This window comes from Lolium perenne, chromosome 4, assembly GCF_019359855.2.
Source record: "Lolium perenne isolate Kyuss_39 chromosome 4, Kyuss_2.0, whole genome shotgun sequence".
NCBI lineage: Eukaryota > Viridiplantae > Streptophyta > Magnoliopsida > Poales > Poaceae > Lolium > Lolium perenne.
This window is the reverse complement of record NC_067247.2, coordinates 285,914,465-285,931,441: the sequence shown is the minus strand read 5'-3', so window position 1 is coordinate 285,931,441 and position 16,977 is coordinate 285,914,465. Positions and strand designations below refer to the sequence as shown.

The 16,977-nt window shown below is 42.6% G+C and overlaps 1 long non-coding RNA gene across 1 annotated transcript; it reads right to left on the bottom strand.

The window, feature by feature from the left end:
* Window positions 1–10,356: 10,356 nt before the first annotated feature.
* LOC127347682 (uncharacterized) lies at window positions 10,357–10,830 on the bottom strand. Its single transcript, XR_011756835.1, has 3 exons — window positions 10,664–10,830; window positions 10,504–10,560; window positions 10,357–10,419 (listed from the first exon to the last, which is right to left on the bottom strand). It is a non-coding gene; the product is annotated as an uncharacterized lncRNA (long non-coding RNA).
* Window positions 10,831–16,977: the final 6,147 nt, after the last annotated feature.

Here is a 16,977-nt window from a genome sequence, read left to right as displayed (position 1 = left end):
TGGTAGCCATTGGTTCTGCATCGTTCATAGCTCTCGCGGCTCTGTCCCACGCTGCTTGTGAAAGTTGAACTCTATATCGCGGCTCTGGCCCGACGTCTTTTTTGCAAGGGACTTGTCGCAGATTGGAGGGATCGACGTATGGATTTCCCAGATCGTCGAAAGCCTCAGATGTTTCCTCTTGATCTTCAATGGCATAAATCTGATGATACTTTGTACTCAGATCTATGTTGGGTTTGGTGACATCATCGTTGAGATTGATGAAGACCTTGCCCATCGTGATAGATTTGTCGATGAAGTCATAATCGTCGACATCGCTTGAGCCATCGCTTATATATGAGTCCGCAGATGACTCAAACGACATGTCGTTGAAGATCTTGGCGAGTTTCTCTCTTGCTCGGTGTCGACGTAGCGTGTCGCCGAAGTTTCTTCTTCTCCTGACTCGGTTGACGATGCATAGCTTGAAAAATCGGAATCGACCGCCGACGATCCCGATGAATTCGGAATTTCGGCACGATACGATCCCTCCTTCTCGACGCGAAAGTGAAACCTTCCGAACGTCATCTCCATGGGCTCCGCCAGATACGCATATGCATCCAAACGGGAGGGTGGGTGAGGAACAAAATCGACAAGACCAGCAGCGATCTGTTTACCTCGATCCATTGTGTTGCTTGCGGTTGACGATGTCGAAGATCTTGAACGTGCCATCGAGATCAGATCCTTACGCCTCTAGTCCCCACAGACGGCGCCAATTGACAAGGTATCAACTTGTCAATGCCTATGGATTGTAGGCTAGGGTTTAGTTGGAAGTAGAGGGTAAGTAGATCTCGAAGGTTTCAGCCGAAAAGTACTCGACGATTGTGAAAACTAGGGTTTGTAGACAATGATTCGATTATCTCTTCGTCCCTCGACTCCCCCTTTATATAGGAGGTGGAGCCGAGGGATTCGTGCTATACAAGTTACAGAGTCCGGGACGGTTTCTAACTCATCCCGCCAGATTACAAATAACACTTCCTATTACAACTCTTAACTTTCCTTAATATATCTTGGGCTCCCGAATCTTCTTATTCTTCGGGTAGTGGGCCTTCAGTAAACCCCGGGTACTATCTTCGGCAGGCCCATTTGGTATGCCTATGTCACTTGTTATTAATAACATCCAATGTTCATGATCACGAAACCATGATCATCTATTAATCAACAAGCTAGTTATATAAGAGGCTTACTAGGGACTCCTTGTTGTTCACATAACACACATGTATCAATATTTCGGTTAATACAATTATAGCATGGTATGTAAACATTATCATAAACACAAAGATATATAATAACCATTTATTATTGCCTCTTGGGCATATCTCCAACATATTCGCAAGTCAAATGTGGTAGCAAAAGAGCGGTGGGAAAAAAATAAGGTAGAAGGGAAACCAGTTCCCCAGCTTGGAAACCAGAAAAACTCGTGACCCCCGCTCCAAGTGTATCCCGATGTCCTACAGTGCCTTGATCCGATGCTGGTAGCACTATACAAAGAGGAGGCAGATGCGGCCGATATGATTATTCCTGAGTACTTAAGCCGCATCGAATTCATGCACACGTATGATGTCCAAATAGCATACCTGTACCAGTACGGGAAACCTCTTGTCAGAACTGAGGAGTTGCCTTATCTATCAACACAACTACGAAGACTGCATAAGTGGTACTTGGATGCATGTGAGGACGGTCAGAACTGGATCATGATGACAATCAAGTATGATCACTACGGGCGAAATGACGTGATAAACATCGAATTTTCTGAATTATTTCAGTTATTCAATCAAGACACCCTCGACAAATCTCGGCTGAGTGCCTATTGTCTGTAAGTATTATTTATGTAATTAAGTCTCTACCGCGGCTCGTCCATTGCATGCATATAACTATACCCACTATATTATGCAGAATGAAGATCCGCGAATGCCGACTTGGGTAAATCTATGACATTGGGTTCGTTGACCCATATACCATGAATGAGTATGCTGTCAACCGCTTTCCCAAGGACATGGAGAATAACTTGGTATATGCCTTAAGGAAACACTCATACAAAAGGGAAATACTATTTCCTTACAACTTCGCGTGAGTGTTACTGTCTACACACATTAAATCGTTTTCACTTACTCCATGTGTTAAGTGTAATTGATGAGTTATGCATATGTCCGCAGGTTTTACTATATCCTGCTAGTCATTGAACCTGACACCGGAGTAGTAGAAGTCATGGACTCGAAAAGTAAACCCCTTGCTGCGTGGGGGGACATGGCTGATATGCTCCAGAGGGCTTGGAAATGGTTCACCAACAAGGGCCCCGATTTGTGGAAAAAAGAACTTGAAATTATACCTGTACCGGTAAGTACTACTAGCTAGGCCGCGCATCTCTTTGATTCTAGTTTCAATACCATTATTACCATCCTTGATTATTATTTTTATTGAACTTTGTTCTCGTAAAGTGTTTGAGGCAAGAGGACGGGAATAATTTATGCGGGTTCTATGTTTGCGAGTTCATTCGCCAGACGACCCACTAGGGGGCCAAAAATTTAGATCAACTTAAAGTACGTAAACAACATTCATAACTTTATTTTATCACCTTGTTCTTCATTCACATACATATATATCACTGACCACCTTCTTGAAATTATTAGATCCAACGGTTGCGGAACGGTCTTCTAGCAACGAGCGTGTATGAGCAATTCAAGAAGAACTTGCGGCATTCTTACTTGAGCAAGTCATAGCTCCAGACAGAGCATACTATCAGCCCCCAATTTTGGATAGAAATTATTTTGGAAGTTGATGTAGACATATATGCATGAACGTGTGTCACTTCGATCGATATAGTCATAACGGTTTTTATGTAATATAATGGAGGCAGACTTTGCCGCGGTAGCGTTTTAGTGCAATTCCCTACCGCAGCAGAGTCTTCCGCAGCAGAAAAGGGCCCCAAAACAATGTCGCGGCAGAATCCTTTAGCACCGGTTCGTGTTACGATCTGGTGCTAAAGGTCCTCCGCTCGGGCGCTCCTCTGCGGACCACGTGGTGCCCCTTTAGCACCGGTTCACAACTGAACCGGTGCTAAAGGGGGGCCTTTAGCACCGGATGGGTTGCACCGGTTGCCCATCCGGTATATATGGCCATTTCAAACCGGTGCAAAAGCTCTCTTTTCTACTAGTGAAAAAAAGATCTTATCCTAACCATGATTGAAGCTTTATAAAGATCATGCTATCCAATAACGTACACGGCATCCCAGTAGTAAAAGCAAAAGGAAGGGTAATCTTGGCCAGCAAGGTCAATGGAAGAATGATTTGTGATCGATTCTGCCGGTTTAGAAGCAGATTAGGTAGGTCGACACATGACAAAACCATAGCCTGATTTAGCCATATGAAAGTTTGTACTAAGCTGATAGTCACGTCAAGACTTTATCTTTTCCCCACTTTGAAGAATCAATCATTTCACCTGGATTATTAAGTCAGTCATGTATCTAACAAGTTGAGTTATAAATTGTAGTAGTAGGGTAACAAGGGGCTGAAACTAGACTTCTACGGCTGAAGTGATAAACTAATTGGGATCGGAGAGCAGATCTTTTGGTGGGCAGGGAAAGAACAAGGCCACAAGATCCAAAGCTGAAGTGAGAAAATATGGTACACTGGTCCAAGTACTCATGTGCGGCTGTGTCCAGATCTATTACAATGGTATTGACAAAACTGAAAGGCCAGTGGATTGCTACACAAATGGAGGACAGTGCAAAAGGCAGAAGAATTTATTTTTTTGAGCTCTAAGGCAGAAGAAATCAAGTAGTAGTAGCAGAGTACAGGTGAGTTGTAACTTGCAAGCTCCAAACCTACTTTGCCAGATTTGCCGGAACTAAGAGGGTGTTTAGTCCACAACCACACTTTCGACAAACTTTGTTTTTGATAGATTGGTCATATGTCAGAGTCTCAAAGCTGTGGCAAGATATTTTTATGCATGCAAAAGTGTAGAGCCGAGCTTGTTGGAGTAAACATAGATTACGAGTTAGACAAAAAAGTGAGTAGAGATGGTTGTGAGCGTCCACGTCTATACTGTGTTTATTACAATAAATTATAGTTCATTTTGAACTAAAGAGCACAAGAGTGCTCCGTGAAAAAAAGAGAAATTAAATAGATAGAGGACAGTAGTGAGTTGAGGTACTATGTACTTCCAGGGTTGAATAGGCTGGCCAGCCAAGCAGGCAAACTTCATAATGCTGGAGCTCATAGCACTGGTAGGAAAAACGGCCTTTAGTCGCGGTTCGCAACTCGCATTAATCCCGGTTGCGCAATCGGAACTAATTATCCGCGACTAAAGACCCCCTTTAGTCCTGGTTGCTTCAGTCATAGAATGACCGTCCATACATATCGTTGATTTTTTTCCGATCGTGCCTTTTCCACTTAGTCTTTCCTCGTGCCGCGATTGAGGAAGTCCAACCGGCTTAAGGTCAGGAACATAGTCAACACAAAACTCAATTACCTCCTCATTTTCATAGCCCTTGGCGATGCTTCCTTCTGGCCTAGCATGGTTACGAACATATTTCTTTAATACTTTCATGAACATCTCAAAGCGGAACATATTGTGTAGAAATATAGGACCGAGAATGGAAATCTCTTCGACTAGGTGAACCAGGAGGTGCGTCATAATATTGAAGAAGGATGGTGGGAACACCAACTCGAAACTGACAAGACATTGGACCACATCGTTATGTAACCGTGGTAGATCTTCTGGATTGATTACCTTCTGAGAGATTGCATTTAGGAATGCACATAGCTTCACAATGGCTACTCGAACATTTTCCAGTAGGAGCCCCCTCAAAGTAATCGGATGCAATTGCGTCATAATCACGTGGCAGTTGTGAGACTTTAGGTTTTGGAACTTTTTATCCGCCATATTTATTATTCCCTTTATATTCGACGAGAAGCCAGACGGAACCTTCATACTGCTCAGGCATTCAAAAAAGATGACCTTCTCGTGTTTGGTAAGAGCGTAGCTGGCACGACCTTGAAACCATTCCAGATGCCGGTCATCTGGGTCTTTCAAACGTTGCTGGTCCTGCCGTGCTTACTTTGTATCATTTGTCTTCCCATACACGCTCAAGAAGCTTGGCAGGTTCACGCAAATATTCTTCGTAACATGCATCACGTTGATTGCAGAGCGAACATCTAGGACTTTCCAATATTCTAACTCCCAAAATATAGATTTCTTCTTCCACATGGGTGCGTGCCCGTCAACTCCCTGCAGAACTGATTGTCCGCCAGGACCCTTTCCAAAGATGACTTTCAAATCCTTGACCATATAAAATATCTCAGCACCAGTATGTTCCGCAGGCTTCGGCCGCTGATCTGCCTCTTGCCGTTGTAATGCTTGCCTTTCTTTCTTACGTTATGATTTCGGGGAAGAAATCGACGATGCCCCAGGTACACGTTCTTCTTACAATTACCCAAATATATACTTTCAGTCTCATGTAAGCAGTGTGTGCATGCATTGTATCCCTTATTTGACTGTCCCGAAAGGTTACTAAGAGCAGACCAATCATTGATGGTTACGAAAAGCAATGCTCGTAGGTCAAATTCCTCTTCTTTTTGCTCATCCCACACACGTACACCAGGTCTGCCCCACAACTGTAAAAGTTCAACAACTAATGGCCTTAGATACACATCGATGTCATTGTCGGGTTGCTTCGGACCTTGGATGAGCACTGGCATCATAATGAACTTCCGCTTCATGCACAACCAAGGAGGAAGGTTGTAGATGCATAGAGTCACAGGCCAGGTGCTATGGCTGGAGCTCTGCTCCCCAAAAGGATTCATGTCATATGTACTTAGACCAAATCTTATGTTCCTTGCGTCAGCTGAAAAATCTTTGAACACTCTGTCGATCTTTCTCCATTGCGTTCCATCAGCGGGGTGTCTCAACTCCCCGTCCGACTTACGGTCCTCTTTGTGTCATCGCAACATGCTCTTTGTTCCTGAACAGACGTTTCAACCGTGGTATTATAGGAGCATACCACATCACCTTGGCAGGAACCCTCTTCCTGGGTTTCTGTCCCTCAACATCGTCACCAGGGTCATCGCCTCTGATCTTATAACGCAATGCGGTGCATACCGGGCATTCATTCAAATTCTTGCATTCACCGCGGTAGAGGATGCAGTCGTTAATGCATGCATGTATCTTTTGAACCTCTAAACCTAGAGGGCAGACAACCTTCTTTGCTTCGTACGTACTGGCGGGCAACTCGTTATTTTTTGGAAACATATTCTTCAACATTTTCAGCAAATTTTCAAATCCTGAGTCAGCTACACCTTCTTGTGCCTTCCATTTCAGCAAATCCAGTGTGCATCCCAGCTCTTTCAGACCATTATCGCATCCTGGGTACAACGACTTTTTGTGATCCTCTAACATGCGATCCAAATTCTCCCTCTCCTTGTCAGTTTGGCAGTGTCTCCGTGCATCAACAACGGTCCGACCAAGAACATCAGCGGGCTCATCACGTGCCTCTTCTTCACCGTCCCCTTCATCTTCCCCTTCACCTTCCCCACCTTCAGCATCCTTCATGAAAGTATCCCCGAAATGATCAGGATAGTTGTCATTGATGTCATCCCCTTCTTCATCTTCTTCCATTCTAACCCCCTTTCTCCATGCTTGGTCCAACAATTATAGCTTGGCATGAAACCGTGCCAAAGCAGGTGCACGTGAACGTCTCTTGAGGAAGAGTAACCCTTCTGATTCTTACAGGCAGCACATGGACAAATAACAAACCCCCCTGCTTGTTCACATTAGCCACTACGAGGAAATCTTTCAAACCCGTAATGAACTCGCCGGAGAATCGGTTACCGTACATCCATTGCCGATTCACCTGCATTATTATTATATAAAGTATATAACCATCATGCATTTGTTAAACTAACTAGCTAGAAATAATAGAAATTAAACAATGAACTACACACATGCATATTTTATCAATGACACATGAAAGGTTCAAGTTGCTAACCGCGATCGAGGAGGAAAAATAAATGAGAAAACTCAAGTATGGCTCGGACACTTCATATCATGTTTGTTTCATGCTCTCGGGCATTTCAACGAACACCTTGTGTGTATAAGAGGATCCAAAGGCAAATCCACCACCCCCTTGTGAATGGAAGTGGCACCAAATGGCTAAGTGTAGTGTGCTGAATTGCATTTATAGGGATGAGCCTTTAGTCCCGGTTGACCTGGCCAACCGCGACTAAAGGCCTTCGGGCCAGGCCTGAGGACCTTTAGTCGCGGTTGCCTGGCCAACCAGGACTAAAGCCCCTCCCATCCACTAGCTGTCGACCGAGCCTGCTGGGCCCAAACCTTCAGTCGCGGGTCGCCTCCCGAACCGCGACTAAAGACCCCTTTAATCACGGTTCTAATATTTCGGGACTAAAGGAGGCGTATGGAAGCCTCTTTTTCTACTAGTGTAAATTTGTTTGTGCGTGCCATTTTGTAGAGTCCAACCAGAATTCAAGACAGACGTCTAATTTTGATGTACCGTGCGCACTGTATAATATATGGTTGCTGCCGTGTCTTGTGTCTAGAAACTAGGCAAGGCCACGAGACCGTACTGCGATAGTGATATAGTTTCTGTCTTTGGAGAAACCGGGTGTTTGGATGCACATAATTTGCCCATAGAATTGAATTGGACTGAAATTCCGAATCTAAGATGGAAAGAAAATGGCCTCCATTTCAATTCTGTTGTTTAGATGTACATGATATTTGTTGTTGAAATCAAAGGGTGGCACTCAATTCCAATTCATGTTTGGATGCGCAAAGAGTAGAATTTGATATTTTATTAAGTTTGAATAATATAAAGTTGTCTTCATGCAAGAAAATAATATGTTTATATTAGAATGTTTATGTATTATTTTTCGCACATAATAATATTAAAATAAAATAATTATGTATCTCACAAATTTGAATTACATCACACACACACATAAAAAAGGAATACAAAATATGAAGTATGAAATTGGACAGAGTTGCTGCTGATTTTCTAGGATTGTACAAGTAAAAAATCAAACGATTAGTGATCTCCATGAACAAAAATGCAGGTCACGTCCATAAAAAAAATCCAGGTCACTGCCTCATGCCTCCAGGAACAAATCGAATTGGACAGAGGGGAGGGAGAGGGCAGGAAGAGGTCGTGGAGTCGGCTAGGGAGAGGCCACCGCCCGCCGCCCGCCGACGCTCCCCTACCTCCGCCGTTCCTCTCTACCGCCGCCGTTCTCCTACATCCCGTTCATGTCTAGGGTTAGGGGAGCCGGTGAGTACAACGCCAGGGAGAGGCTGGGAGGAGGGGTGAGATGGGGAGAGGAGGGTGCAGAACCAGCGAGCAAGAAAAGGACATGGTGGCTTGCCGGAGCCGGAGATGCCGCCGCCGGGAACCTCCGCTCGCTGTCGGGCGGAGAAGGCCGAGCTCGAGAGCCTCCTCCAATCTCTTGCGCTGTGACGATGCAGTACGCACATCGTGTTTCCGGGCGTTTTCGAGCTCCCTCCCTCGGAATCACTCAACGCGAAAAGGTACGCGCGCGGGCTCGGCTTGGAATTTGCTGGTTGTTTCACCGCCACGATTCTAAGCCCATCCAAACAGTTGAATTGGCCCTATTCCTCGCGAATTCTAATTCCATGCCCCGATTCGGTGCATCCAAACGGAGTGTAATATTTTTCTTGCATTTTTAGCAAATAATATTTTTGTACTAAAAGGAATGACTCTTGTTCTTGAGATTTTTCTATGGATGTGAAGTTGCGCTGAAAGTTGATGGGTACATTTTTTTTTTTTGAGGGAAAGTTGATGGGTACAAGTACGTGTAGGCTCCAATGGGCCTGTCTACTCACATGTAACTGAAAGTTGATGGCTACAACACTTACCTGTAGGTTCCCATGGGCCTGTCTACTCACATGTAACTGACTCTGTATTCAATAAGCTAAGGTTGATTTACGTTGAGCCCAGTGGACTCAGGGTAGAATTGGAAAATCGCCGGCAGACCGTGGAGTTTAAATTCAAAAACTAAAGCCCAGTACACATGGAACAATCTGATTTTTTTTTTGTATTTTTCTTTCTCTTGCAACTTTTTTCTTTGGAGGAGTTCTCTTGAAACTTGAAACTTGAAACCCACTTTTGATGTCTAAAAGAGTTTTAACATTTATTGTGTAAAAGAAGTTTGGAAAATATTTTAGAATTTATTCAACCATGTTAAGTTGCAACTCAAGAAGCTATGGTCGACTTTCGTTCCCTCGAATGTGACGTGGCAATGCAGCGCAAAGCCGCAGCCTCGTCGGTTCTTTGTACCTATGCAGATGTTGTGCCACATTGGGTCTGAACTCCATGACAGTATATGATCCAAAACAATCACTCGATCTGCTTGAAATCAAGCTCCATCAACACTCCCTTTTTTTGCATCTTCCGCAACAAAGTTTATGACCGGCCAACTAGCACATGAAAGCAACAACTACATGTAAGATTGAGCATTTTTTTGTACATAATGAAATGGACCAAAAAGATATTGCATCCACCACAATGATTATCTATTCTGAAAACTTATCTACCTCCGTAACCACGATTTGTAATATGTGAAATACTATGGGATGGAGTAATATTGAATGCTAAGTGAACAACACACTAGGAAATGCGACAGAAAAAGTTGAACGTTTCCCTGTTGAAAACAAAAGCTCCATGGTGAAACATCTACCACATGTCTTGCTTGGAGGGTGCATCATCAACTTAGCACGGTTGAAGCCTGTTATATATGTCAGTGTCTCTCGGAAGTTCGTTTGTTTGCCTTTCTACCGGTTTTGTACATTTGTTTGTGTTTTATGTGGGTTTTTCGCTCGATTTTCTAAAATTAATCATGAGACTTTTTTTAGATGAAAAGAAAATCTCATGGCGGTTGCTCGAAAAGAAAGAAAGAATGCGGAAATACCCTAAAAAAGAATGCGCAAAGAATTCACAAAGTCCACAAAATTACGGTTAAATTACGTGTTGTGAAAGCAATTCACTATTACTCAAAGCAAGCCCTTTAATTCAACTCTTCATTCTTACACATGATAAGGATAATCAACCACTTCTGATAGACATAGAGGCAGTCATGCATCGAGTGCCAAGAAGCCAATTTGCATGCAGAGTTGTCTGACTTGTTTCCTACGAATTCTATGAGGAGCTAAACACTAATCCGATCTCTGTTGTCTTCTCCCTTGGAGCATTTCACCTGCTTCTGCTGCGAGGTAGTCCCTACAACGACAAGACGCAAGAACTGTCATGTAAATCTGCGATCAGGCAGCAAAAGCCTGCGAGTTTTCGGCTTCTTGATACCTTGCGTCTCAGCCAGATGCGCAGGCGGGCTTGCGAGGGGGAAGCTGGTGGTGCGGCGTCCTCTGAAGAAACGAAGGAAGCAAGCAGTATACGTTTTCTGCTAGAACTGACAATATCGTTTAGCTGACCCGAAGATGTGTACTGACCTTGAGCTTGGGCTTGAGAGACTAGACTGCAGGCCTTGAGCTGTTGTTTGCAGCTTGCTGAAGAACATGCCAGGATATCGATTAAAAAATATTGTTAGAGGCAGTTGCGAAGACATGTCGTGGCTGAATAAATGATCGAGGATTTGTTCTGTTGTCTGACCTTGCCGAGGACCCAGTCTGCTGAATCGAAGTACGCCCGCTCATGGTCCCGCAATAGCACAAAGAGGAAATGCAACAAAATCAAGGAAACGGCCAGATGTTCTTTCAGAGACATTTCAACTTTCAAATGCCTATTTCTGTGAGCAAGAAACTGTTAGGAAGTCCCGATCTCTAGAACAGTGGTACCTTGGATATCAGAGGCTTATTGGGCGTGATCCCTCCGAATTTCTTCTCGACATAGGCATGCGAATTAACCACGAAAGTCGATCAGAAAAATATCCCAACACGGGCCCGTCCCGCATTCTAATCAAAACATGCCAGGTGCTTTGACTTTTTCACAAATTTTTTATATATTATACTTTGCAAAATTCAGTGGATGCGCCAATTTCAGAGATAGATCATGATCATGGTAATAAATTTTCAAGGTGATGATGATTTGATATTGCACTCGGACTTGAACAGAAGTACTAGTACTGTCTCACAATTTTTTTTATCATTATACTTTGAAAGATTTAGCGGGTGCACCAATTTCAGAGATAGATCATGATCATGGTAACAAATTTTCAATGTAATGATGATTTGATGTTGCACTCGGCCTTGAACAAAAGTACTAGTACGGTCTCACAATTTTTTATCATTATACTTTGCAAGATCTAGCGGATGCGCCAATTTTAGAGATAGATCATGATCATGGCAGTGGCCGATATTCAACGTGATGATGATTTGATTTTGCACTCGGTCTTAAATAGAGGTACTAGTACGGTCGCACAATTTTTTTATCATTATACTTGGGCAGTAGCCAAATTCAAAATTTTATAGCGGCAAAACTTCCCGCCCACAAAATACAAATATTTCACACGCTTTTAAATTCCCATTCTACCCCTGTGGAGATGACAACAAAGTCGGTTGGTGGGGATCTCCCCGTTATTTTTTCGATCACCACCTCCCTAGCTCCGGAAACCCTCTGAAAAAAAATCATTTCCCTCAGTCTCTCCTCTGAGACCACCCACCGGAACTTCCCAAGTCCCTCTCTCTCCCACCTCCACGACTACCGCACCGAAACATCCCCGCCGGACTTTCCTGGCCTACCCAAAGCCGCGCGATCCTCCTCATCCGGTTGTCTGCCGGAGCTGCTTGATTGACATTGTCATCAACCAGTCCGGATCATCCCCGCCGAACCTCGAAACCATATACTCATTCAGCAGTCTACCGCAGTCGCTTCAGCTGCGGTATCGTCCACCCCACCGAGGCCGCTTCGCCGGATCCGTCGTCCACCGTATCGTTTCTAGCTCATTGACACCGATGTGCATGAACCGGATCTGCTTCACCGGCGCCGTTCATGATCCACACATATCTAAACTCTTCTACTATTACATTTCTATTGCTGCCTGCAAGTTCATGGTTAATCTTGGGGGAACCTGTTTGTGCTAACAACGTGCCGTTACGGTTTTGCAGATGAGATGAGTAACAATAAAGTGTAATGGATGTCTATCTTGCATGCTATCTCTCTGCTATCCTGTAGTACAAATTTATTTAAACTCGTCACACTAGCTACTTTGATAATAATTTTGTGTGCCATCGGGTTCTTCAAAAGCTGCAACATTAACTCGCTTCTCTTACTTTGCATGGCAATCCCACATGGAATACTGAACATATTGGTTTTCATTCGCGCTTTAGCTCTTCTACAAGTTCACAGGTGATCCCACTATATTCTATATATGGTCCATCCTTAGCTCCAGCATTAACTATCCTCTGTGTGTTGCTCATTACAAATTTATGTCCCAAAACATATTGATTTTCATTCCCTTCACTATAAGTTCAGAAATGATGTTGTTATAATTCATATCTGGTTCATTCCTAGCTATTACGGTAACATCCTGCAATTATTTAGTTCATGTCCAATTTTAAGGAATTGCACATGTTGGTTCACATCTGCTCTATAGCTTTTGTCATCTTAACTTTTATTTGGCTCATTATTTGTTACAAAAGTAACAGCCTCCCATTACATAGTTCGTGCCAAATTGAAGTTACTGAACATGTTACTCTGCATTCCCTATACAAGGAATACCATTATTATTTTTATCTGGTTCTTCATGAGCTACTAAATTAACTGTCTGCTATCAGTTCACTCACTACCCTCTATGTGATGCATGTTTTCTTATTTTAAGTCCCTGAACGTGTTGATAAGCATTCCCTGCACAACAAAGTTCAGATTATATTTCCTATATGATTTATTACTAGCTATGACAGTAAAATGCTGCAGTTATTTAGTTCATGGCCAATTTAAGTAATTGAGCATGTTGGTTTGCATTACCTGGTCTATAGTTGTTGACATTATAACTACTACCTGGTTCATTCTTTGTTACAAAAGTAAGTGTCTTCTATTATGTAGTAGTTCATGTCAATTTGGAAGTAATTGAACATGTTGGTCTGCTTTTGGTGCACTGCAAATGATATAACTATTGTATATATCTGATTTTTCATAAGCTAGGCCAGTAACTGCTGCTCTGGTTCAAGTACATGTACCTTTCGTATTGCTATAAGCCTGCGTGTGTGTATATATGCATGAACACACATTCTTGAGAGATTCCAGCCACATATATAGTGTACTTATGTAGCCAATCACTCACTATTTTCGGTGTTTAATGCATGAATACCACTGGAATGAAGATATACATACTGTTTATCATGCTGGAACTCGTATGTGTATGACTAATCGTGTCTTGATTCAGAGTAACAAAAAAACTCCCTTTTATAAATAAGGGCAACATCGGACATCTTCAACGAGTGTATCAATATGGTCAGCTGCATGGGACTTGACAGTAGTAAGTCTGTTGTTTTATTCTGACATGCTTGGTTATATAAGCCACAAAATAATTCGATTACTTGTTTATCTTGCATTATCTCAGCTGCTTAATGATTAAAACATCGCATTTTTTTTGTTGGTATAGATTATACACATCAAAAGAAAGCTCACAGCCTATTAGTTGCCATCTGTCCACCTTAAAATATTCTGGTTGTTGCTATGCGGCATGCACTCTTTGTGTGCTTATTGATAGTCTATATTAGCCCCATACCGGTAGACTATCTGTGCGCATTACAATGATCTTGTTATAACGAGGAAATGTTGAGTTCCAAATTCTTTGGCAAACAACATTGTAGTGTCTTTGCCTTTTCATTGTTGCTATCTTAACTTGTAGTGTCTTTGTTTTAGATATAGGTGGTGCACGGACAACATAATATATTGCTGAATCCCTTCATTGTATTGCTAGGTTTAATTACCACTCAATTTCTCTGGATTTTGTAATATTTTTTCAAAGCCTTGCAGCTGATATAATATTTTTTCAAAGTCTTGCAGCTGATGTAATATTTAGTTAGTTTCTATGGTTCTTTCGCGCATTCTTTCTATGGTTCTTGTGGTAAGTGAGGCTATCCGACTGAAATCATGTATTGCGTAAATATTCTCAGTATGTAACCGGCCGTTGTTGGCGAATCTAAATCACAAATTTCCATCCCAACAACTGCCCAAACAAGCAAAATCACATATGGCCAGCCCGCAAAATCCTAAAGCGCCTTACATGCCGCCATGTTGACATTGCAATTAGCAGATGGGCCGGTCCAACAAATAACAACAGGCTTCACGCACCTCTTCCCAACAAAACTAATGGGCCTTACTAAGCCCACATATATATTATGTAGTGGGTTAATGGGCCGACCCACCAACTAAATGGGCCGGCACGGTCAACATGTCGACCGGACAAAATTTTACACAGGGCCTTCCTATTAACAAAATGGGTCGTTAATATTATCAGTTGACTGCTCAAACAAATGAATTTAGCCCGGCCCACCACATAAAAGGGCTGGCCCGTTTATCCTGTTGCCCGGTCAGATGAAGACATTCGGCCCGGCCCATGTGATTATTGGCCGGCCCGTTTGTCCTGTTGACCGGTCAACCAAAGACTTTCGGCCCGGCCCACATGCTTATTGGGCCGGCCCGGTTTGCCTGTTGACCGGTCAAACAAAGACATTTGGCCCGGTCCACATGACTCTTGGGCCAACCCATTTATTGTGTTGACCGATCAAACTTAGACATTCGGTCCGGTCCACTTGTTTAGTGGACCGGCCCAGTCATCCTGTTGACCGGTCAAACAAAGACATTCGGCCCGGCCCACGTACATACTGACCAGCCTAGTTATATAGTTGACCGGTCAAACTAAGTCAGCTGGCCCGGCCCACAAACTAAACGAGCCGGCCTGCTTAAGGCGTGGCATGCCTTGTGTGGGCCTACCATCTATCACTGGGTTTCAGCCGGTTAACGGCGTCTGCCACATGTCAGTTTGCATGACGTCAGCAGTCAACGGCCTCCCGAAAACTCTTCTGCATCAGTCCGATTTTCCGTGGCCAAAGGGCCCCCAAACGCGATGCACCGAAAATTTTGTGGTAAGCATTTACCTGACGCAGTATGCACCACAAAATCCTTATGGCCGGGTTGGGCCCATAGACGACGAAAAAGGACCCATACCTAACGAAAATTTGACGTTGATGATGAGAACTTTTAGTGTACGTGAACACTAAAAGGTCAACAAGACTAATTGCTATCCAGAAGAATTAGATTAAATGAGGTAGTGATATGATAGTGGCTACTGTAATCTCAACAACAACGGTAGTGCATAATTCTGGTTCTCCTCTTTGGAGCGTCTGCAAGGCAAGAAAGTCTTCCCGCATAAACTTTCATAGAAGAGTATCTCGGCACACATACTGTAAAGAAAAAACGTACTGGAAAAATAAAAAGTTATGTCATCCTTGTCAACCCCTAGAAGTCTAGAGTGCCAACTATATATTAAAATGATGTTGTATTTGTTGCTCCAAATAAACATAAAGAATTGAACTAGTGAACTTCAAACATGAATACCAAATCTCTCTTCTTTTAGCAGGGGAAAATTAGAACATCCCCAATGCCAAAAAATTCAAAACATAAATGATCAGACCTGAGCACAACGGTCATAATGAAAGTGTGGCGGAAATGAGAAAGAAATACTTTGAGACACATATCATTCATGATTGAATGTCTCTTGAAGTGCCCACAACAAAGTGAGGGCACCTCAGGGTCCTCCAACCACAATTTCTACTCCCTCCGATTCCTATTACTTGATGCTAATATAGATGTATTTAAATACATTTTATTTGTAGATACATCCATTTTAGCATCAAATAATATGGATCGGAGGGAGTACATAGAAACAATCAAACTTTTCACAAGATAGGCATCTGGGCAAACTCTAAATTTCTAAATGATCCATGTAAGTTGCTAGCTCATCCAGAACAAAAAGAGGGCCCCATAAAACAAAGCAAGAACCCATATAATTATTATTAAGACTTCATCCATCGACCAGCAGTCTAGGAACCAACGAAGATGACCTAAATTTTGATCTGAATTGCAGTGTAGGATTCAAAGATAATGGTATGATGATCATGGTCCCAAACCATTTACTTATGACGAAGACACCTGCATCATAAGTAAATGGCTGGCCCAGGTCCATGCTACTTTAGCTGATTGATGAGATAAATATCTTCATCCACAATTTGTGAGGCAGAAAGTAATGAAGAAAAGACCATTCAGGCTGAAAGTGTTAACTGCTATGTAAATTTGGTAAAGAATAGTCATGATATCACATAAATTTAGGCCATATCCACCATATAATATTTTTGTACATGACTTCCACCTTGATATCATCTTTGATTAACATGAGAAGCATTGCGCGTGTTTATGAAGAAGCAGAAGTCAGGGCTCAAATTGTATGGCATGTAGACAGTAACATCTTAGGGGATTCTGAAAAGAGAGCCAACATTGACTAATAGCATTTGCTGTAAGGCTATAAGATCACCATTTCAATTATTGCCACAGAACTGAAACATCAAATAGGTACCTGGGGGATGGAGTTATCAAGGGCATAAATATCCATCGCACAAAGCACTGTTCATGCACATATACTGGCATACTGTGATTCTTCAAATCTAGACTATCTTGTTCAAAAAAAAAAAATCAAATCTAGACTATCAACAGTTCCAACACGACAAGAATACAGATGGAAAAGGTTTGGAAGGTACAGGTTTATTGCGAGTGAATTCCTAACAATCTGAAAGGGAGAGAAACATATCCAAAATCTCAACATAAGGAATAGGGGACAAAACACATAAACAATAAAGGGATTTCTATTTTCGTGCCCTCGGTTCCTTAGTTGTGCTCAGTTTTCCCCAGCTCCTTAGTTTTTCCTCAGTTTTACCCAAGCGTTTGTCTGAAACCATCACACGTGA